General features: G+C 32.1%; 1 protein-coding gene across 2 annotated transcripts in view; it reads right to left on the bottom strand.

Annotated features, from left to right (window-relative positions):
* The window catches only part of LOC126888386 (juvenile hormone acid O-methyltransferase-like), a 54,930-nt gene extending 42,023 nt beyond the window's left edge, over positions 1–12,907 (bottom strand). Inside the window, exon 1 of one of the 2 annotated variants that reach the window (XM_050656587.1) lies at positions 12,679–12,907. The gene's annotated coding sequence lies outside the window, so the exon portion shown is untranslated. Of the gene's footprint in view, positions 1–12,381; positions 12,587–12,678 lie in introns of those variants that run through there. The other variant, XM_050656588.1, reaches the window with a different exon arrangement.
* Between the last annotated feature and the right edge of the window lie 10,781 nt (positions 12,908–23,688).

The raw sequence follows: 23,688 nt of genomic DNA, 5'->3' as shown, positions 1-23,688 counted from the left end.
CCATTAAATTTATGGTTTTATTTTGGGGCTTTTCTTCCCCTTGGTAAAAATTATATTTACTAATATGTAGGCCACTAATAAATTTTTGCCAACTAACGAAATATAATAATTTTATTAGATATCGATTATATGAATATTTTTATTTTCCGGATACCAATTTAATCAAGAAACTGGGAACTTTACAAATAACTGAAAATCAATTTAAATAAAAGTAAATAGTTTAATAATTTTCCTCTAAACTATAAAAATCACTTAGTTTCTTTTAGTCATAATTCATTCATTTGTACTATTCACAAATTTCGTTCGCGTTCGTATTACGAACGCATAGACGGGACTATGCTTTACTCTGTTGCTGACGTCATGCGCCAATCGGACGAGCTTAGGTAACTAGAATATCAGGGTGTGCATATTTCCGGGTCCCGGTGAATTCGTATCTATTTTAATCCCCCATCCTAATTACAGGCCAACTGGCAACTCTGGTGCGCAGGTAATTTTTAGATAACCCATTAACTACCGGTGAATTGGTAACTTTAATTTTTTAAGTATTGTTGATAATCTAATATCGGTATTCCAGGTATTTAGCGCTGCACTCCTAGAAAATGGAAAAAATGGCACAGGAAGTGAAACCGATGATGAAACGAAACGCAAAAGAGAAAACTTGGATGATTGTTTTAATAGAAGTGAAATTAAAAAACGGTCACCAAGCAAAGCAGGCAACGAAAACAAGGAAGACATGGAAAATGTTATGATTACAATAATGAAAGAGCTAATGAATAAAAACGATGAAATGCTTCAGGAAATAAAACAAATAAGGAAAGAATAACAACAAACCAATAAAGAGTTAATGGATGTAAAAGCAGAGAATCAAAAAATAAAAAAAGAAGTAAAACAGCTACATGAAAGAATGGAGCAACTGGAGAAATTTAGCAAAAAGAAAAGCTTGATCGTAACTGGGTTGAAAGTAGAAACAAATGATTATAAGAAATTAAAAGAAGAAATGGAAAATTTCATAGCCCAAGAGTTGCAAATACAAATAAAACTAAGAAGTGCAAAAAAAATAGGAGAAACAGTATGCGCAATAGAAACAGAAGCCCTCACGGATAAAATGGAAATCCTAAACAACAAACGTAAACTAAAACAGCATAAAGATCGTATCTATATAAACAACGATTGGACATCCAAAGAAAAAGAAATACAAAAGGAAATAACTAAAATAGCAAAGGACGAAAGAAGCAAAGGTAAGCAAACGAAAATCGGCTACAAGAAATTAATAGTGAATGGCAAAATCTAGATATGGGACGAAGAGAGAGAACAGCTGATAGAAAATTCAAAAAACTAATAAACGAAGAACAGCGGCTGAAATATGATATTGACATGGCAAAAAAAGACTCGGAAATGCAAACGGTTAACGAAAACAAAATAACGCACACAAAATAAAGAAATAATCTCAATAAGAAGAAAAGAACAAAACCCATTAGAATGGGATCTTGGAATATTAGAACCATGCTGGCAGTAGGTAAGATGCAAGAAATAGCTCTTGAAATGAAAAAATACCAACTAGAAATCCTAGCCCTACAGGAAATACGACGGAAGGAAGAAGGAAACATTGAGAAGAAAAACTTTAGCATGTATTATTCGGGAGAAAACAAACAGGGAACGAATGGTACGGCATTTATGGTGAACAAAAAAATGAGGGAAAAAGTGATACAATTCAAAGCAGTTAATGAAAGGATATCTTACATAAGAAAATAAACAAGCCAACATCTCGATAGTCAATTGCTATGCACCCACCGAAGAAGCAAACCAAGAAGATAAAGCAGAATTATACGACATCCTGGAAGAAACCTGTGAAAATATTCCGAGGAATGACATATTAATAATATTGGGTGATTTTAATGCAAAGATCGGAATGGAGGGCTCTTATCGTAATGTAGCTGGCAAAGAAACCATTCATGAAACTACGAATGATAATGGAGGAGAAATCTGCAACCTAGCAGTAGCAACAAACACATATATAGTTAGTACTGGGCATAAACATAAAAAAGAACACAAAATAACATGGATGATACCAGGAAGAATGGATGGAAACCAAATAAATCATACTCTAATTTCGAAAAAGTGGACACAAATAGTACAAGACGTAAGGTCATATAGAGGGGCAAATGGAGGCACTGACCACATATTGTTGATAGCAAAACTTAAGATGAAAATAATCAAAGCAAATAATCATAAGGAAGGAAAAAGGAGGAAATGGAATATAGCCAATCTGAAAACGCAAGAAACAAAGTAACAATATACAGAACAACTAGAACAGAAATTGGGTCAGTACGAGCACAGAGAAATAGAAGGAGAATGGAAAAACATAAAGAACAGCATAACGGAGACAGCAGAAAAAATAATAGGATTCCAAAAAACAAAGAATCGAAAGAATGGTTTGATGAGGAATGTCATCAAAAAAGTCAACTGAAGCACCTCGCAAGAAACAAATGGCTACAAAGTGCCGAACAGGAACAACTGGACCAATATAGAAAAGAAAAACAAGAAGCATTGAAACTCTATAGAAGAAAGAAAAACACATGGATCTCTGAACAAATGCAAGAATTAGAAACGAATAATAAAGACAACAAGAAATTGTTCGAATTGATAAAACAACAATACAGTATCAAAAAATCTGTCACAAAAATAAACAAAAAAGATTGGGAAAAACATTTCACGGACCTATACAATAAGGCATATTCAGAGGATGAGGATATAAGAGATAACAGAGATGAAGAGGAAGGCGCACCTACTTATCAGGAATTCATGGAGGTATTAAAACAACTAAAAGTAAACAAAACGCCAGGGCCAGATGAAATCAACAACGAACTGATCATCAACGGAGGAGGGGAGCTCACGAAGCGAATGCACAAGTTAATGGCTACAATTTGGAAGGACGAAAGCATGCCCATAGAATGGAAAAACGGACACATCGCACCAATCTTTAAGAAAGGAGATCCAACTAAGTGCTGCAACTACAGACCAATTATGCTACTAAATACAACGTATAAGATATTGACCACAATTATAAGAAACCGACTAGAAATATCATAATTCAATACACAGAAAAAATTATAGGACTATACCAACAGGGTTTTAGAAAAGGAAGATCAACAATAGATGCAATACACGTACTTACACAAACAATTGAAAAAAGCTATGAACATGACATAGAATTACACATACAGGTACATCGACTTCTAACAGGCCTTCGACAGCATATACAGACAACAATTATTAAAATAAATGAAAAAAATGGAGATAACGGCAAAATTAATAAGACTATCTAGAATGACAATAAAAGACTTAACAGCAAAAGTTAAAACAAATGAGGGCGATACAAATGACATCAAAATAGAACTTGAAGTAAGACAAGGAGACAGTCTGTCAACGACAAACGACACTATTTAATATCGTTCTAGAAGGAGTAATTAGTGACACAGGGCTGAAAAAGACAATCATTCAAAGCTCAACACAGATCATAGGATATGCAGATGACCTGGGACTGGTAGCACGAGATAAAAAAAGACTAGAAGAGGCACTTTTAACCCTGGTAAGAGAAGCAAAGACGAGAGGATTAATAATCAATCAGAATAAAACAAAATACGAGTATCTTATAAGCAAACGAGACAATGTAAACAGAATAACAGAAATAAAGATAGGTGAAAATACATTCCAGAGAGTAGATTGCTTCAAATACCTGGGGGTGATGGTGGACGGCAAAAACGGAAGGAATATAGAGATAAACGAAATAATTAAAGCAGGTAATAGAGTATATTGGAAATATCACCAATTACTCAAGGACAAAAACCTGAGCAAAAAACAAAATCAAAAATATACACAGCAGCAATCAGATCAGTGACAGCCTATGGAGCAGAAGTAATGTGCCTTACGAAAAAAGTCGAAGAAAAGTTAAGAATAATTGAGAGAAAAATTATGAGAAGAATACATGGCCCAGTAAAGACAGAAACAGGGGAATATAGAAAGCTGATGAACCATGAAATAATAAATATAAATAAAGGAGAAGATATAGTAAAATTCATTAAAGCACAAAGGCTCAGATGGTTTGGGCACACACAAAGAAGAGGGGTAGAAGAACTGATCAGGAAGATAATGAACTGGAAACCAGTAAAAAATAGACCAAGAGGAAGACCAAAAATATCAACTGCTAGACGATATATCAAAGATGGAAATTGCAAACTGGAGAGAAAAGATTCAGGACCGGAGAGAGTGGAAGAAGATAGCAGAGAAGGCAAAAAAACATCACAACCTATGAACTACGACCTAAAGGAAAAGCGGACTAATTTACCGCGTGAAATGGATTAAAAGAGATATTTAAAGGATATTTGAGCGAACTATACTCTAACAAGAGTGAACGGTCCATATAATAATTCCAGGTATGTACCTGTATAAATTACCCTTCTTGAAGTTGGTGTAAAAGGTATTCATCATTTATGTATTGTCTTTTGGAAGGATTATTAGAGAAAATCCAAATAAATTTTGAAAAATGGCTGAAATCGCTGAAATTCTTGTAACAGATTTCGTAATGAGTGAACATGGGTGTAAGTTATTGGTGGTAAATGATTTTAAATTTCACTTAAAGAAAGTGCTAAAAAGTGGAAAACATTTATGGTACTCTTCTGCATCTGGTTGCCAGGCAACCTGTTATACCGACGGTTAGTTTTTTTAAATATTTTGAGTAGTAACTATGTTGGTTATCAACAATTTGATGTCAAAAATGCACATTTTGCCATTTTTTGTCTACCAGTAAGAAGAAAAACATTCAAAACAAAATTTAAGATAACCGCATTATAGAGCATGTAAAACAATTTAAACAAGGTTTTATAAATTTCGCTATACTTAATTGTTGCTTATAAAATTATAAATTAAGTCAGTTTAACGTTAATATAACTTATGTAAAAATACAACTTATATCTCGATTTTACGTGAAATAGCTCAAAGCAATGAGTAAAAATACACGGTTTTTATGACACTCAGTGTAACTACGTAACAATTGTTTTAGTTTCTATATGGCCGGAATAACAAAATTTATGTAAATCTGACCAATTTTTTCTCAATTTAATTATTTATTGACAATTTAAATGAAAAATAGCCGATTTTAAGAATTTTCGTCTATAAGTTACAATATTTTACCAAAAAACTGAAAAAAGAACCGGTTAGTTTATTGAAATAGCCTTAAAATGAGTTGAAGTAAAATAGAATTGGAGCTTTGTTTATCAATAAACATAAATGAAAAGTATACATTTGCGATAGGCTCTGTGTTGGCTTAATCCGTTACTATTCAAATTTATTTCTTACGTTTTAAGCTACCTGAGGTACCCTTAAACCCTAAAAATGTCATCAAAACGACGATTTTGAAGCTCTTCCGACTGGATTAAAGAAGCTATTATCGATTCAAACAAAGGTTGTGTATTTTTAATTCTAAATTTCAACTATTTAATTAAAAATAAAGGGTTTCAGTTGATAATTCAAAGTTGCTACACCCACCGCTTTCCCAGGCAGAATAAGAACCCTGCTACTGCATAAGTATATAGATTTTGAAAAACCATTAAAAAAGTATTCCAAAGTTTTTTCGATATGCCGTCTAGTCTCGAGATATTTGACAATCGCCTTTCTGGACAGAGCCCTTAAATAATGTAAATATTCTTTATTCTTATTCAAGCTAGACATAAGCCGAGTGAGAGAGCTGACCGTGAAATTCATTTGCGATGTTTCCAAATTTACCGGATCTCGGATTGTCTGCAAAATATGTATTTAGCATATACACAACGGATCGCGCGCGCTGCCCTCTACAGCGGATTTAGTGGAACCACTGCAATATAAAATTCACCAAAAGGGGTGCAAAATGAGGTCCAGACAAAAATCGATTTCCTTGTACCCCAACCATTGTTACATCGAGATGTCACTATATACACGTGAATACAAGGTGAGATCCAAAATCGGATCTCGCCTTGCAAAACGGATCTCATCTTTTATAGCTTATGATACAAACGGATCTCGCCTTGATATGAAGACATATAGATATATATATATATATATATATATATATATATATATATATATATATATATATATATATATATATATATATATATATATATATATATATATATATATATATATATATTATATCGAGTATTGTATCGATCTCGTATCGAAATCAATATCAATAAAATATTTTTATAAGAAAGTATTGCCGATATCGATACTCGATACGATACTTCATTGGCATTACCAATACAATACTCAATACTTAAAAAGTATCGATATTGTATCGTATCGTGAAGCTCTAGACTTGGCTAGGGATATGCCACTCAATGCATCGGGGTGTAACGTCGACATAGGATTGAGTGGTCCAGCCATCTTTGTCCGTCACGTGCGCGGGTTCGTTTGGTTAAAAGAGATAGATAGACCATCGACAACTGTTTCCATGCTGTTTCCGCGTTACGCTTTTTTGGTGAGTATGCCGAGTCTACGCTTAATATATCAATGATTAGACTACGGTAACTGGTTGCGCCATCAGTTGCCCATATCGGCTAGCAGTTGCCCATAACATTTTGTGTGCTTTAATTTGGTGGAGCCACTAGTCGCGCCACCAGTCGCGCCACCAGTTACGCCACCAGTTACCTAGTCTAATGTCTAGGGCATTTTCGGACTAGGTGAGTTGAGATAAATTGTCTTAAAATTATACAAGGAATCTCCGTTCTTCGTTTGTCACGAGAGTTTCTGGACACCCTGTTTATCATATACCTTATAAAAATCAGAGTTTATGCACTCACCAGCACAAAATTCCGTCACCCAAAATTTTTGATTAATTTTGACAATGTACAGTATGTCCCTGTAAGTTGTATCCATATGGAAAACTTTTTTATTATTAATTTTACGAAAAAAAGTCATTCTTCATAAAAAGCTCTGCATGGTCCAAAACCTAAGATTTAACCATCAGATATAAAATTTTATGAATATTATACGAGGTATGTCAAAAAGTTTGAATTTCACTCAAGAGTAAAGTAGCTTTATTTTTCACAATATTGAAAATTGCTATTATGAAAAGTTGTTTGGAATTAAAAACTATATTCTAATATGCAATTACATCCTTCTAATCGATTTTTTTTTTTTTGAAAAATTATGGATAGCTAACATTTTCAGTTATTTCAATTCTGATAACTCTTAACTTAATAAAAAATTCTGCATGGTCTGAAACCTAAAATACAACCATCTTATGTCAAATTTTATCAATTTTATACAAGGTATGTCAACAAATATGAATTTGGCTCAAGAATAAAATAACCTTTATTTTTCACAATATCGAAAATTGTTATTATGAAAAGTTATTAAAAATTAAAAACCATGTTTCAGTATGTAATTACATCCTTCTTATTGAAATATTTTGAAGTACTTTACTTTTGATCTAAATTTATCTTTTTTGACACACCTCGTACAAAATTGACATAAGATGGTTGTATTTTAGGTTTTAGAGTATTTTAGACCATGCAGAACTTTTTATTACGAATCACTTTTTTCGTAAAATTAATAATAAAAGAGTTATTAGAAATAAAATTACTGAAAATAATGTTAATTACCCATAATTTTTCAAAAAAAAATTTTTTTCAATTAGAAGGATGTAACTGCATATTAGAATATAGTTTTTAATTCAAAACAACTTTTCATAATAGCAATTTTCAATATTGTGAAAAATAAAGCTACTTTACTCTTGAGTGAAATTCAAACTTTTTGACATACCTCGTATAATATTCATAAAATTTGATATCTGATGGTTGAATCTTAGGTTCTGGACCATGCAGAGCTTTTTATGAAGGATAACTTTTTTTCGTAAAATTAATAATAAAAAAGTTTTCCATATGGATACAACTTCCAGGGACATACTGTATAACTTTATTAGTTATGCTCCGATTTTCAAGATTCTTGCACCAGTTTGTAGGTACATGGATTGGTATCATTTGGTATTATTCCGGTAACAAAACAATTTTGCTTGCATGACATTATACAGGGGTGAATGAAAGCGTTGTATTTTCTCTTAATTTTAAAAAATTCTGTGGAAAATTGGAATAGCTTATTTGGTTTTATAGTCCTGTCATATTATCCCGGAAGCATCACTAAAATTTTGTTTTTTGAATTATCCGAATATCCCTTATCTTGTAAGAGCTGTACCATTCTTTGTAAATAAAAACACTGATTGACTCATAAAATAGAGGTTTGATTGATAAGATTAGAATAGCCCGCATGCAACCCAGATCTCAATCCTATTGAGCATTTATGGGATGAATTAAAAATAGAGGGCTATTTGCCGTCATCCTAGACTTCCAGAAAATTTGGTACCGTTATGGCCCTGGTAGAGGAATATGGGGCTCTTCCCCAGGCAAGGATAACACACCTTTATTCGATGCTAAACAGATTGCGAGAAGTCGTTGATGCAAGAGGTGGACGTACCCGCTATTTAATTGTTTTGTTTTGTTGTTAATTTTGTTTTGTTTTGTTAATTTTAGTGCGTTTGATAGTTTTAATTAAATAAACCTTCAAAGCAGTGTTTTTATTACAGCTCTTACAAGAAAAGAGATATCTGGATACTTAAAAAAAAACCTTAGTAATACCCTCAGGATAATACAAAAGGAGTATGAAATAAGATCAGCCGTCCAATTTTTCCACATAATTTCTTAAAATTAGGAGAAAATACAACGCTTCCATTTACCCTCTTATAATGCCATCTAAGCAAAAAATTGTTTTTACCGGAATAACAACAAACGACATCAATACAATGTACCTACAAACTAATGCAAGAATCTTGAAAATCGGAGTATAAATAATAAAGTTGTAGATCGTCAAACTTAATATCAAAAATTTTGGGTGACGGAATTTTGTGCCGGTGAGTGTATAAAAAAGGAATTTGTTTTTTTTTTCTATTATTTTAGCCGCAATATAAATCGAGTTATAGCTCAATGAATCGTATTTATTCTTTGCTAAAAATTTATTTGAAAATTTCAACGTTAAATAACTGAAAGACGCAAAATTTGTTGGGAAAATTTGTACAATATTTTTGAAAGTGCTGAAATATGCCTTTGAAACGAACTTGTAAAGAAATTTTTAGTACAAAAATTTAAATAGTTCTGATCAAAATAAGAGAGACCTCACAATTTTTTAAGAAAAAATTAGTAACAAAATTGGCGTCATTACCAGGAAAATCAGGAAAAATAAAATACAATAAGCTAAAATCCTAAAATTCATCGGCACCTGTAAAAACCTTATAGGTACTATTAAATTTTAACTTGCTTTAGATTGGGTCTATTACAGTAAAAACGAATTTCTTTGTTTTTTTTATAAACATTATTTTTCACAAGAATGTTCTTTTCCATATAGGGGAAAGTTGTTTAATAGTTATTCACTAAAAACAGTTTTTGGACATTTTTATGTACACTTCGCGTCAAAAAAAACTGGTACAAGTCTTATAACCGAAAATCGTGTTTTTCTAGTTGTGTAAATTGGTCTTGTCATATGTGTCATTCTTATTTCTAGGCAACGTTGCCAGTTCAACTAAAATATTATATCAAACCAGCTAAAAGCAGAGTTGTGCAGCAGACCGCAAGTTTTTAGTAGGTTTATTAAAAATTAAAACAACATCGAGCATTCTCGATTAGTCAGTCACATTTATTTAAACATGCATCCTAAAAAAGTCTCTTATTAATTTTGTAATGTTCCATCATCTCAATTAAGTGCCCATAAATTATTTCGTGTTCTATTATAATTTATGACAGATATGACATGGATGACAGACTCTAGACATGACATTAAATGATTATGTTTAATTTAAAATCGAGAAGTGTGGAGGGTTTCTCGTAAAGTGTAGCACAAAACTCTTTTAGAGTTGTGGGATACTAATAAATAAAACACTAGAAAAATTGAAATTTGAAATAAATACAAAATGAATAACTTTTACAAACTTAAATTATGTATTACAATAAAATTCGAAACTGCTGAAATATTAAGGACATAGGTGGAACATGTCGCCTGTCAAAATGTTCAATGTGTTTTATTAAATGTATTCATTTTTTTCGAATCATGAGAAATATAATGAATATTTTTGAAAAATTTAAACGCAGAATGAAAGATTACATTATTACTGAGGGCCGAAAGTCCCTGAAAACTTTTTATTTATTCTAAGGGACTTTCGGCCCTCGGTAATGTAATATATTTCATTTTGCGTTTAAATTTTTCAAAAATACTTATTATTTTTCTCAGGATTCGAAAAAAAATAAAAACGTTTAAAACACATAGAAAATTTTGTCAGGCGACATTTTGCTCCTTTCCCCTTAATATTTTGTCATAGCTCCATTATTATTAATAACTGCTTGTAATCTTCTGGGCACTGAGTTAATTAAATTTACTGCTAAATTGTCATCTTCAGGCAAGCTTTCCCAGGTTTCTTCAATGATGGTCCACAAATGATCTCTGTTTTGGGGAATTACATACAATTTTTGTATTTTGTTGACCATAAGTCCCCAAACGTTCTCTATTGGATTAATATCTGGACTTTTAGAGGGCCATGGAAGAGTTTCAATATTATTTTCCATAAGGTAATCCCGTACACGGTGAGCTGTGTGGATTGAACAGTTGTCATGCTGGAAAATAAAATTATTGTTGGGGAAAATTTGCCTAACCGATGGTAACATCACATTATCTAAAATATGTAAATAATTTCCAGCATTGAATCGTTCTTCAATTTTCCAACACATTCCTAAACCTCCTCTATACATCCAAGCCCAAACATTTATAGAGCACCTATTTCCAGGCGGTCTATAAACCCTAATGCGGCCATCATAACGAGACTGGAATACTTTTTCATCCGAAAAAATTACACGGTCCCAAAAATTAACAGGATCATTTAAGACATAATTTAAAGCCAATATGAGTCTACTTTGCTTATGTTCCTCGCTATACTTTTATTTTCGGGCGGCTGCACAATTTTTTAAACCTGTTGTTTTAATCCTCCTTAATGCTGTAGTTATAGATCCATTAAAGTTTGTATTCACTTTTGCTTGCCTTGCCGTATGGAAGGGATTCACTCTTACATAATTAGATAATGTTTGATCTTGTTGGGCTGTAGTAATAGCTGGTCTCCCGCTCCCTCTCCTTCTATCCAAAGTCTGCTCGTTTTCCCATCTTTTTTTAATGTTGAGAATTGTGGTTTTGCTTCTATTGAACTCTTGAGCCAGTTGTCGGACAGACCAACCATCCTCTATTTTCGAAACGATTCTAGTTTTATCACACTTACTTAATTGACTTGGCATTGTTTAAAATTTACTTTGACAAATTTATCAAATTTGACTGATGTCAAGTAATTAAATAAGTCATCGAGTACTGGACCTAGTTCTTTTTATATAATGTGTTTAATCGTTTAGTTTTTCAGTTATGTGGATTTTTTAATATTAATTCAATCGTCTCTCTGGATATTAAATTTATTAGATACGGTTTTTGGTTGTTAATGATAAAAATAATACCTGCCTAAAAATTTTATACCGGATGGTGGATTGGAAAACGGGCCATATTCAATGTAAAATTTTAAACTGTTGAATTCCTGCTTCCCTAATTATTTTATATCAAAACACATAAACAACTATTTCTAGAGGATTGAAGTCTGTATTGAAAACAACTGTTAAAATTGTTCTACGAATTAAACATATTCCAAAATTTTGTAAAAATATAATAATTTTTCACAGAAATACGCCAAAGTTAGGGGACACACATTACCATAATGTGTATCGTTTGCGTTCGGTCACAGTGAAGTTTATAAATATTGAAAATTTGAACTGTCAAAATTTTTATTTTTTCATTTCTTGTTTAAAAAATAATAAAATTGGTAAGATAGCCTAAGTTGAGGGAAAGTTATAATAATAAAGATGTTTTATTCAGTCAATAGTGTGCGAACAATCAGGTAAATAATAACGTGGGCCTAACTTTTACACGCATACCTAGTTTAAATCCTAGAACAATTTTAGCTTTTGTTTTTAATACAGATTTTAATCTTCTACAAATACCTTCTCATGACTTTTGTTGTAAAATGATTAGGGAAGCAGGAATTTAACAGTTTATAATTTCCCATTGAGTTTCCTATGGCCCGTTTTACGATTCACCACCCTGTATATTTTTGAACGTTATTTTTTGTATTTAGATTCAGTGCAATTCCATTATCTGTGCTGGCAACAACGCCGTGATTCACGAGCCATTGTGTCCAGTCTGAACACAGGTTTACATTGGGAAAAAAGTGTACCAGTTTTTTTTTTGACGCGAAGTGTATCTACAAATACATACCTCAAAAATTATTGGTATTTTACATCTCCTGTCAAAAAGCCACTGGACTATAATAGCAACAACAGGACAATCAACATATTGCACAGAAACAGTTTATTGTCACCGTGGTCCTAATTTTTGTTAGCAAACAAGTTTATTTGTAATTTGATATTTCAAAGACCTTTATAACATAATTAGTGATGTAATTATTTTAAAACGAATTACATAATATAATACTAAATACAACATTAACAAAGATTAAAGCTTCATTAACGATATTATATGACCTTGAACGTGACACCTATAAATAATACGTACCTACTGAGTGTTGATGATTAAGTATTATTATCAAAATTGTTCACTTTCAATAAAAATATGGCAATTATAATTAGGTACACAAATCACAATATTCAACATATGTATCTAAATGTTTATACATATACAGTTAGTTTAAGGTTTGTTTATGATACAAAAATCTAACGCTGGCGATCCAAAGGCGATTAAGGTTACACTATACAATTATACTACAAAAATAACTGATAACACTAAGTACTTAATACATAATAGGTTATAAAACTGGGGGAATGTTTTGTGTTATGTGTTTATGTCGTCATTAAACACTATAATATGGTTGGTACATTATAAATATCGTTGCACGTCATTATGTACGTTAGAGTTCTAAGTTGACATTATTGCCAAATTTCAAAAAAATTCTTGAATTTAGTTTAAATCAAATATATCATATAATTTTTGTAGAAGTCGGTTATAAAACAAAACAAATTAATATTAAATGTAAATAAATAAAACAAATTAGAAATAAAAAACTAAAAAGTTAGTAATAATCTTACGCTAAAGTAAATAATAAATATAATAAAACAAATACTTATAGCAAATAATAAAAACAAATACAAAATGTCAACACCACACTGTCAAATAACTGATACTAATTTGAGGAAATTTTTGTCACCTTCGTGCACTTACAGTTAAAGTGTGATCCGAACAAAATGTGCTTCAAGAAACGCTTAATAATCCATTTATACAAATCAATGAATCAAGTTATGGTATATTTCTTTAACTAATTTAATTAATTTAACTAATTCCAGTGTTCTTGTCTAAACGTTTCTAAAAAGGAACAGACCTACGGGCCGGTATTTCCAACCTCACTTAAGCCAAAGCTTACTTTAAGCCTTTGCTTAAGCTTAGATGCCTGTATTTCCACTTCAATTTGAGGCTTAAGCCTAGGCTTAAACCAAATAATTTTAAGCTCGCGCGGGAGTTGGTTTAAGCCTTTGCTTAGAATTTGTTTTCTGTTTTTTGAGATTATTTCCATAGATTATTAATTATAGAGTTGCTTTGAAAATTAACTTTTAAGTAATAACGTTATTATTGGATTATTAAATAATAATCTATTAATTTATTAATCGTAATAACGATTATTAAAATTCTTACTACTTTTGGAAGGTGTAGGCACATGAAAATTGTTTATTTTACAATGCTTGGTAGGTATATTTATTTTACAAAAATGTAAATTTGACATTTCAAGGAATATATCCAATAAACAAAATTACAAAGACGGATCTATTGCTTATGCAAAATAACAATAAAAATATAACCAGAGAAAATATAGACAATAAACTAAAAACACATGTACCATGTACACAAAATTAAGTGAAGTAAAAATAACATTGATACAGATGACAGACTTAAATATTTTGTGTTGGTATCATGTGACGTCAGGTGCTAGGACGCGGATGACGTGCAACGGTATTTATGTTACGGTAATAATAATAATATCGTATGGCATTTTTGCCGGGGAGGTCCTTTCGGACAGTTCCGGCGCCATTTACATCTTTAACCCTGTTTCAAGTTTTCAAGTAACTAGTGCCGATGTACACTAGCCCAGGGGGACCGACGGCTTTACGTTCTCTCCGAGGCACGGTGAGACGGTCTGTGTCATTATTGGAAATGAAAATGGTTTGTCTTTGGCAGGGCTCGAACCCACGTGCACTGGCGTATGAGGCCAGCGAATATGCCGTTACTCCACGGCCGCTCACTATGTTACGGTAAGTATGATTAATTGGAAATTATTAATAATTACCGATTACTATTAATACAAACCGAATAGCTAGGTAAAAGTAATACATATGCCAGAATTAATCACGTCGACCGGTAATTAATAATAATTTCCGAGTTATAACGGTAAATGTGATAAATTTCAATACCGTTAAGTGCCTAGAAGCTTGCGGAGTGTAGGGAGGTTTATTAGTCAATGAGACATACCATAGCTCAAATACAGCGCATAGCGCATACCACAGTGTTAGTCAATCTGTTGTCGGCCACTATGTAATACACTATTTAATGTTTTAAGTACATAAGGCTAAAGCAAGATTAAAACTATCCTTACCTCCTGGTACTTTATCCGAAATCAGAAGAAGATTTAGAAACGATAATAGCAGACCATTCTCAGAGCCTATTTTACTTCAAGTCAGGCCTGAGGCACTACACAATTTTCGGGCCCCTAAATATGATTTAATAATAGTAATAACTTTTTTAAATGAATTAATTTTTTAATAGAAATTTAGATTTTTATTAACAATAAATAAAATTTATATTTAAAGAATTAAACATTGTATTTTTATGGCAAACTCGGGCCAACCAATTTTAAGTTTTAGGGTCCTGACTACAAATAATGAAAAAAACTAAAAGTGCGAATTTTGTCATGAAATTTGGTAGGTCGAGTTAGAATGGTATGTGGATCAACTTTTTCAAATAACTTCCGATATATCTAACGCTAAGCAAAATATCGAAAATTTATCCTGTCTATGGAGTGGCAGTAGGCTGCGTTTAAAATTTAAATTACAGCCGAGTATCTTAAAAAATGTGAACATTTAACCTGTATGACTGTGCAAAACTTCAAAGCTGCATTTATTTTGATACCCAAAATATAGGGCTGTCTTCATCTTAAATGCGACACATTGTATATATATCATTTCCTTTTGTAAATAATTTGGTTGTTGAACCATACGAGTATAGACCGTTCTTGGACAAAAATTTAATGGTTGCTATTATTCGCTGAAGAACGTTTCTCCAATGTTCGTTTTCTACTAAATACCTTTTTTCCATTAATGTTACAATTTGTCCTGCTGACTTTTGACTAACGTACCAATTGATGAAATATGTTCAGGAGATCGCTCATGTTGAATAGCTGTCCTATTGACATTTTTCCAGTCATTATTCCCATCGAAAGTTAGAAGAACATAATTTTCGTGGAAATCAGTTTACAGACGTAATGATAAACACGGCTACATTTAGGAGTGTACACTAACCACTCGCAAAGAATTTTTCCAGAAAAATATCCATAGTCCTGTCGCCAGGGGGGGTACAACGGCCTCCTTAATTCAGATGGACTTACCCAAGTTTTTTTTATGTATTTTGACCCGTAGAACACGAATTTTTTGGGTAACAGTTGATCCGGATGTCGATAAGATTGTTATAAACAAAGAACTTGAGGAATTACATAGCAGCGATTTTTCGCAAAACAAAATATTTTTTTGTATATTTTGGGTGATTTTCAGCAAAAAATTATCTTACAAGTTTTTTCGTAGGCCGCGTAGTTTTCGAGATAAACGCGGTTAAACTTTCAAAAAATCGAAAAAGTGTAATTTTTGAACCGGAATAACTTTTGATTAAAAAATAAAATAGCAATTCTGATTACTGAATTTGAAAGTTCAAGTCAAATTCTATCGGTTTTGATTATTTGCATTGCTAAAAAATAAGTTTTTATTTGTTAAATAAAGGTATAAACACATAGTGTTTCCCGGGCCCAATGCATGCGTTTTAATGGACGTAATGTATGTAGAAATTCTGTATGCGCGCCTACTCGTTCGATTTCAAATTAGAAATGCATTGAAAACATCATTCAATCACTATGTGTTGATAGCTTTGTTTAACAATAAAAAAAATTAATTTCTAGCAATGAAAATAATCAAAACCGATAGAATTTTACTTGAACTTTCAAATGCGGTAAGCAGAATTGCTATTTTATTTTTCAATCAAAAGTTATTCGGGTTCAAAAATTGCAATTTTTCGATTTTTTGAAAGTTCAACCCCGTTTATGCCGAAAACTGTGCATCCTACCAAAAAACTTGTAAAATAATTTTTTGCTTAGAATGACCCAAACAATACAAAAACATGTTTTGTTTTGCGAAAAATCGCTGTTATGTGATTCCTCAAGTTCTTTGTTTATAACAATCTTATCGACATCCGGATCGACTGTTACCTAAAAAATTCGTGTTCTACGGGTGAAAATACATAAAGAAAACTTGGGTAAGTCCATCTGAATTAAGGAGGCCGTTGTACCCCTACTGGCGACAGGACTACCAGGTTTCATTATTATCCAGTTCTGTAACACATTCACTAATTTTATCAATATATTGATTCGGTCGATTATTTTTATAAAATATTCTTGAAATTCCAGATTTAATTGTTTTGGCCAATCTCCTATATCGCTAGGAAAAGAGTTACTGATATTGTCGTTTTCTATAGGAGATGACGGAGATGTAGGTACTTGCGACAGGTGAAGTCGCTTGAAAATCAACTGTGGAGTTATCATTTATCATTTTCTGTTCATAAAATGAAAGAATTTTTAAAATTTATTTTGTTATTGCAATCAAAAATGTTTTTTGGTGATCTTTCCGGGCCCCATTAAAATGCGGGCCCGAAGCAGGTGCCTCACGGGCCTAGTGGTAAAATAGGCCCTGACCATTCTGATGACGCTGATGATGGAGCAAAGCACCGTGGTGATATGATGGAACTCAACAGTACAACCGAGGATTCACAGTTAGCGAATATTGAAGATACAAGTAACACTAAGCCAAGCCGCACACCAAAGAAACATGAAACGAAAAACATGAAACATGAAACGAAAAACATGTTTCATGAAAAGAAAACACTGCTAAACAAATCTCAAAGTCCGCCTATCAATGAAACGAGTGTGATTCATGCTCATGACATATTTTTATTTTCGGAGAGTCTCATAAATGGCCGGACGTATATTTGTTTAGCAGTGGTTTATTTCCATGAAACGTAATTTACGTTTCATGTTTCTTTGGTGTGCGGCTTGGCTAACAGCTTAATCGAACATAATACTTGTGCGATAATTGCTGTAAATGAGGAAGACAATGCCAGTATTGGCGTTAAAGAAAATTCGGGAGACGAAAAAGAAGGCACTGCAATTGGCAAAACGTCAAAAGAAAATTCACGGGACTTAGGGTTTCGCTAAACAGTCATTTGTAAACGAATTTGACAGAATGTTAAAGCATTCTAATGATAGATTACCTGTTGAAAAAGTAGGTCAAAGTGTTAGAGTGCGAATTTCATAAGTTGGTAGAGCTAAGGCCGATAGCCGAAACATTAGCAAGCAAGCAAGCAATTTGATTCAACCCGACCTGTGGGAGATGTCCACCCTATCGAAAAAGTATATTCGGGTGTAACAATTCATTGGGGCGAGGTGTTTTGACCCAAGTTCAAACAGGGATCACCCCACCTCGCTCCAATGCCCCAGGCCATCCCTTTCCCCCCCATAGCACGCTGATGCGCGATGAGGGCACAACTATCGAAGCCAAATGCTCTTCACAATGGAATCCTGGGTAATAAGATTCCATGTGGTACCCTAATCGAATGCAAAAAAAATTAGGCTCAGCGTGATGCGCTCTATGCCTTTATCCTCTTACTTACTTAACCGCGGAACTAAAAATTGCTTGCTTGGGCCCCAAGCCATTGTACCAAGCCCAATTGAGCTCGGTCCAATGGCTCGGAACTCAAGATTTTTATGATTTTTTTGTTTTTGTGTGATTTTTTTTTTGTTTGGCTTACGCTTTTTCCTCTATTTTCTAGCCGAAACATTATTGCCATTATTATTTCTTTTATAGATGAAAAGCTATACAAGCTAGGCAATAGACATGAAATGGCATTTTAAACCAACTTCATGCAAGAAATGAATTTACCACCTGCAAGGAAATACTTATTTCAGTCAATGAAGCGCCTGACACTCAGATAAGTCTCATTGAATGCGTTCATAAAGATTCGAATTTAACCAGTCAAGGATTCCGTCACTGCAATTGTAGTGACCAATGCAATTAAAAACGCTGGAAACGCAAAAATGTAAGCGTTCTTTGTAATTCTAAGTGCCACAAGAGCCTTTCCTATAAAAAGAAGTAATTATAATCTAGTAACTTAATATCGTTGATTGGGAAGAATAGTATGATAAGTATTTCAAAAACATTAAGTTTACAGAAAAGACAATTAAAGATTGAGATGGGTTACGAGATCGGATTACTTAAGCAATACAATGTTAAATATCCTTTTCATCAGAGTAATTAAAACTTACAGTATTAACTGACAATATGGGTTTTACATCCAATCCATATACCACCCCCAACTCATATTTTTCATCCCCATTTTGAGTTATAATACTTTTCTTCATAAAAATTTTGTACTATTTCACAATTATAAGGTTATTAGGGACAATAAAACGGAACAGTTTAAATGTTTTATTAGAGTGTAAACAACAATGAATGAAAATAATCGCAGTTATAGTACAATACCAATATAAAAAAACAAAAAATTTGCTATAAATAACCGCTACATTTTTTTTCTTTTCAAAAAGAGAGAGCAGGCCAGCTTTCTTTTTTTCACTTATTCCCACTTTCTTCTTGTAAGTTTGTTTTAGAGTAACGTCACGTGCTGATGGAAGTCGTCGTTTGCTTTGAAGAACGTTTATGGTTTTAAATTCCTGTTCTTTGTACGACATTTTATATAGCAGGTGACTAGGATTTTATTTGGTAGCTTTTAAAACGCATATTCCTGAGAGAGGGACTGATCCACCTTCTTCCGTCTTAAAAGAATCCTTCATGCCCATATCACTTGATAGTTGTTTTAGATCAAAAAAATTCTCATGACCCATTTCATGTACGTTGAATGGATTTCCATGCTTCTTTGCTTGTCTAACCAATGTTACATATTTATCTGGTACGTAAACGTTTTATAACACTCAGGGCCGGTTGTTCGAACGCTAATCAAAAATAATCATTATCAAATATTTAATTACTTTCAATGTCAACTTTGATTGGGTTGCTGAAAACATAATTATTGATTACAATTATGAAATTAGTTAATCAATTATGTTAATAATTGTTATGTTAATTGATTAACTAATCTCATAATTATAATCAATTATGTTTTCAGCCACCCAACCAAAGTTGACATTGACAGTTGTGACAGTAATTAAATATTTGATAGTGATCATTGTTGATTAGCGTTCGAACAACCGGCCCTATATGTTCTATAAATTGAATGTTCTAATTACAGAATGAACGTGGTCTCCCTCGTTCTGAGAATGACCACTAATTAAAAATTTATGGGTGATGGACCTAATATTTTCCAGAATAGAAACTGCATAGATGTATAAAGCAACTACGGAGCGGTTCTTATTTTGTCCGAAATAGTTGTCAGTATAAAATACAACATCTACCATTTCAGTATTTTTGGCGTTCACAGACTACAAATAATTCCAAACGCACGAACCCACTTCATTTGCACCTCTGTGAGCAAGACCTTCGTGCCATATAAAGCACATTGCTTCCGTACTTTTAAGCTCGTACAATGTTAAATTATACACACTTAGTTTTGATACATAATAAAAAGAAGACGAGTCCCCTTGTGGACATGGCAATGCTGCCTGCATATCATAAACAGCGTCAATTTTATCCAGAGAATTTTTATCCATGTCCTTCTCTTTTCTTGTCAGTTCTTTGTCTTCAATATGGTTATTGTACTATTCCTGAAGTTCTTGTTTTTCTACCTCGGAGGTATTAGTAAAACCCTGGCAAAAATCATACTTATCTTTCTTTGGAATAAAACAAGATAAATTAAACTCTCCTTTGAATATATTGGAGTACATCAAGTAGTTTACGTTAGGTTTCCCGAGTTTTTTACAACGCTGCTCATAATCTCTGTGCAGGTCGGCAATAGTTTTTCCTTCTTCAATGTATTCTTCAATATATCGAATATGACTACGCACTTCTTCTTTCAACTCCTCAGGAACACTGCTATGTTTTTCATGTGTACCTCGATTATCTGCCTGTATTATTCCATTTACTTCATTATTTTGTTTGCGAAAAATGGTCTCAATTACTTGAGAGTTAATGCAAAGAGTTGCCATAAGGAAGGATTTGCAAACACGAATTTTTTCTCCTGCGTATGAAAAAAATGCGTTAATATCTAGTAACAAAAAAATATTTTAAGGAATAGAATGATAAAACGAAATCATTTCTTGGATTTGAGTTAAATTATGTTGCAGACAATGTTAACTAAAAATATCACGTTATACTTAGCGCAAAATTATATTCAAAACTATGTTAACTCAAAATGAAATAAAGATAAAATGCCCACAGGTGTACTTATTTTATTCAAGAGTATCATATTATTTGTAATCATCATACTGACCAAAATTATAATAAAAATAAATGCTTACCTGTTAAAGAAGAGTATGATATTTTGAAATATAATTCTCTTGCTCCAAAAATATTCACTAATAAGATGCAAGCAGTGTTAATATTTTGACTTATAATAGTATTGATTAAATAAAAATGACCTAAACTTAGCACGACCTGTAGACAACTGAGTTACCCGAGTCTTCTCCACACCGGTTGTGTGGAAGTGGGAGATGCCATACTTGGTCACAGAGCTCTCTAGTGCTTGTCGTTTAAACTGCACTTACAATACTTTTCTCCATAATAGATCCATTTATTTTGAGTAGTTTGTTGATATAAACTAAAAATGAACCATTTTTGACTTATCATACTATTCTTCCCAATCAACGATATAGTTAGTAGCAATAGTAGCCTAATGCTTGTGTATGAGTTTGTTTTTACTTATAAGGTGTCTAGTTGAGTTGTTAATTGATAAATTCTGTTTAAGTGTTTAACTTTATTGTCAAATTTTATAAATAAACAATAGTGAAGCCCGTTGAAATGCGTTTTTATTACATTAACCAGAATTGTTAGGAAAGTATTAATAATAGCCGGTAAATCTAATTATAAAGGCATTATTAATCACATTGACCAACGTCTACGGTTACTATTAATATTTACCGGTAATTATAAATACAGACCGGATTTATCACATCAACCGTAACATTTATACTTTGCGAACCATGTCTTAAAACAACAGTAGGTATGTGATTATTGTGTTGTTCAGAAGCTATTTCCTTGTGGCATTTTTGCAATCATCTATTCTAAATGGGAAATAAGCCAGAATTTAACTAAAAAATGATTTTATTGACGTCTTGACGTCCAAATCGGATGTCGTTGTGATTATTGTGGGTATTCCTTGGTTAAAATAAAATACTGGAATATACACATTCTTGATATAAAATTTCAATATAAGACAAATGTGCAAAAAAATATGAATAATGCTCAAGAGTAAGTAAAGTACCTTTATATTTCATAATATCGAAAACTGTTCTTATGAAAAGTTGTTTGTTTTTCCAATCTTTTTCAAACTTGCGATACCGATGTCATTTTTATTTATTACAAATATGATAATTCTTCTGCTCTGATAAAAAATTATAAAATTTTCAAAAAACAAACAATATTAAAAATATAATGAACATTGAAGAGTTAATAACCCCTCAATTAGTTATCGTTTTCCTCATAACATTTTTATTTAGCAATGTTATTACTCAAACAATATACACCTAACAAACTACATAATTAAGAGTGACATCAACTTTTGTATTTACAGCCCATCTCTAAAGATTGCTAAACACATAATATAGTCCATTCTTTCACGGTTTTTGCTCTAAATTTTAAAGAACCGCTTGGATTGACATGAAATTTGGCATACGCATAGCTTACATGTCAAAGAAAAAAAGTGATATTGTGCCGACGTGTGCTTTTGCCCTGGGGGTGACTTTCACCCCCTCTTGGGGGTGAAAAAATATATGTCCAAAACAACTCCGGAAATGGGTAAACTGACTAATTTTAAGTAACTTTTGTTCTATAGAGCTTTTTCGCCAAGACAACACTTTTCGAGTTATTTGCGAGTGAATATGTTCATTTTTCAACAAAATAACCACATTTTTAGACGGTTTTTCGCAAATAACTCAAAAAGTAAGAATTTTGTCGAAAAAATCGTTCTTAGCAAAAATATAGCCTATAAAAAAGTAAAAAAAATGGTGTACGCGTTAGGTCTCTGGATCTCGTAGAACCAGAGTTATAGCCAATGAAATATAGATTCATATTCACCAAATATCAAATAGAATATTTCGACGTGAAATATCCAAAAAATTAAGCACTTTTTGGGGAAAACCCATTTAACTTTTTTAAAGTGTTTAAAAAAGCTTTATTTCTGTTTTTACGAAAAGTTTCTAGCATTAAATTTAAGCAAGTTACGCTCAAAATAAAGTTGGTCCCTTTTGTTTTTGCAAAAAAAAATCGGGAAGACCACCCCCTAATTAGCAACTTAAATGAAATTAATCGTTGCCGCTCCATAAATTATTTTACTTATATTGTGTTTATATGATCTGTAGGTTTCATCGATTCAAAGTGTTTATTTTTGAAAAAATTTGGTTTCAAAGTAAAATTTTTAAAAATTTAAATTTTGAAAAATATGCTTTTTTCAAAATAACTTAAAAATTGTTAGAGATACCAAAAGTCTCGAAAAACAAAAAAAGTCAGATTTGCTTTTCTGAATATCATGTATTTTTTTGTTTTTTTGTTAGACAAAAATTTGATCAAGATTTGGTGTTTCTAAATTTGCATACATTCGTGATCAGTGACTCGTTCAACCCCTTTTAACTACAGCCGTTTCAATAATAAGGACTTTGAACCGATGAAACTTACAGATCAGATAAACAATATATACATGAGTCAAGAAACTTGTGAAGTCGTTACGATTAAGTTCATTTAAGATACCAATTAGGGGGTGATTTTCTCGATTTTTTTACCAAAACCAAAAGGGACTAACTTTATTTTGAGCGTAACTTGTTTAATTTTGATGCTAGAAATTTTTTTTATAAAACAAAAATGAAGCTTTTTTTAAACAATTTAAATAAGTTTAAATGAGTTTTCCCCGAAATGTGCTTAATTTTTGGTTATTTCACGTTAAATTATTCCACTTGGAATTTGACGAATATGAACCTATATTTCATTAGCTATAACTCTGCTTCTACTAAATAAAAAAACGTGATATATTCACTATTTTTTTTTTAAATTTTTTAATGGCTATATTTTTGTTAAGAATGCTTTTTCGGCAAAATACTTACAA

This window comes from Diabrotica virgifera, chromosome 7, assembly GCF_917563875.1.
Source record: "Diabrotica virgifera virgifera chromosome 7, PGI_DIABVI_V3a".
In the NCBI taxonomy this organism is placed as follows: domain Eukaryota; kingdom Metazoa; phylum Arthropoda; class Insecta; order Coleoptera; family Chrysomelidae; genus Diabrotica; species Diabrotica virgifera.
The sequence above is the reverse complement of the archived record's forward strand: the minus strand, read 5'-3'. Positions and strand labels throughout refer to the sequence as shown.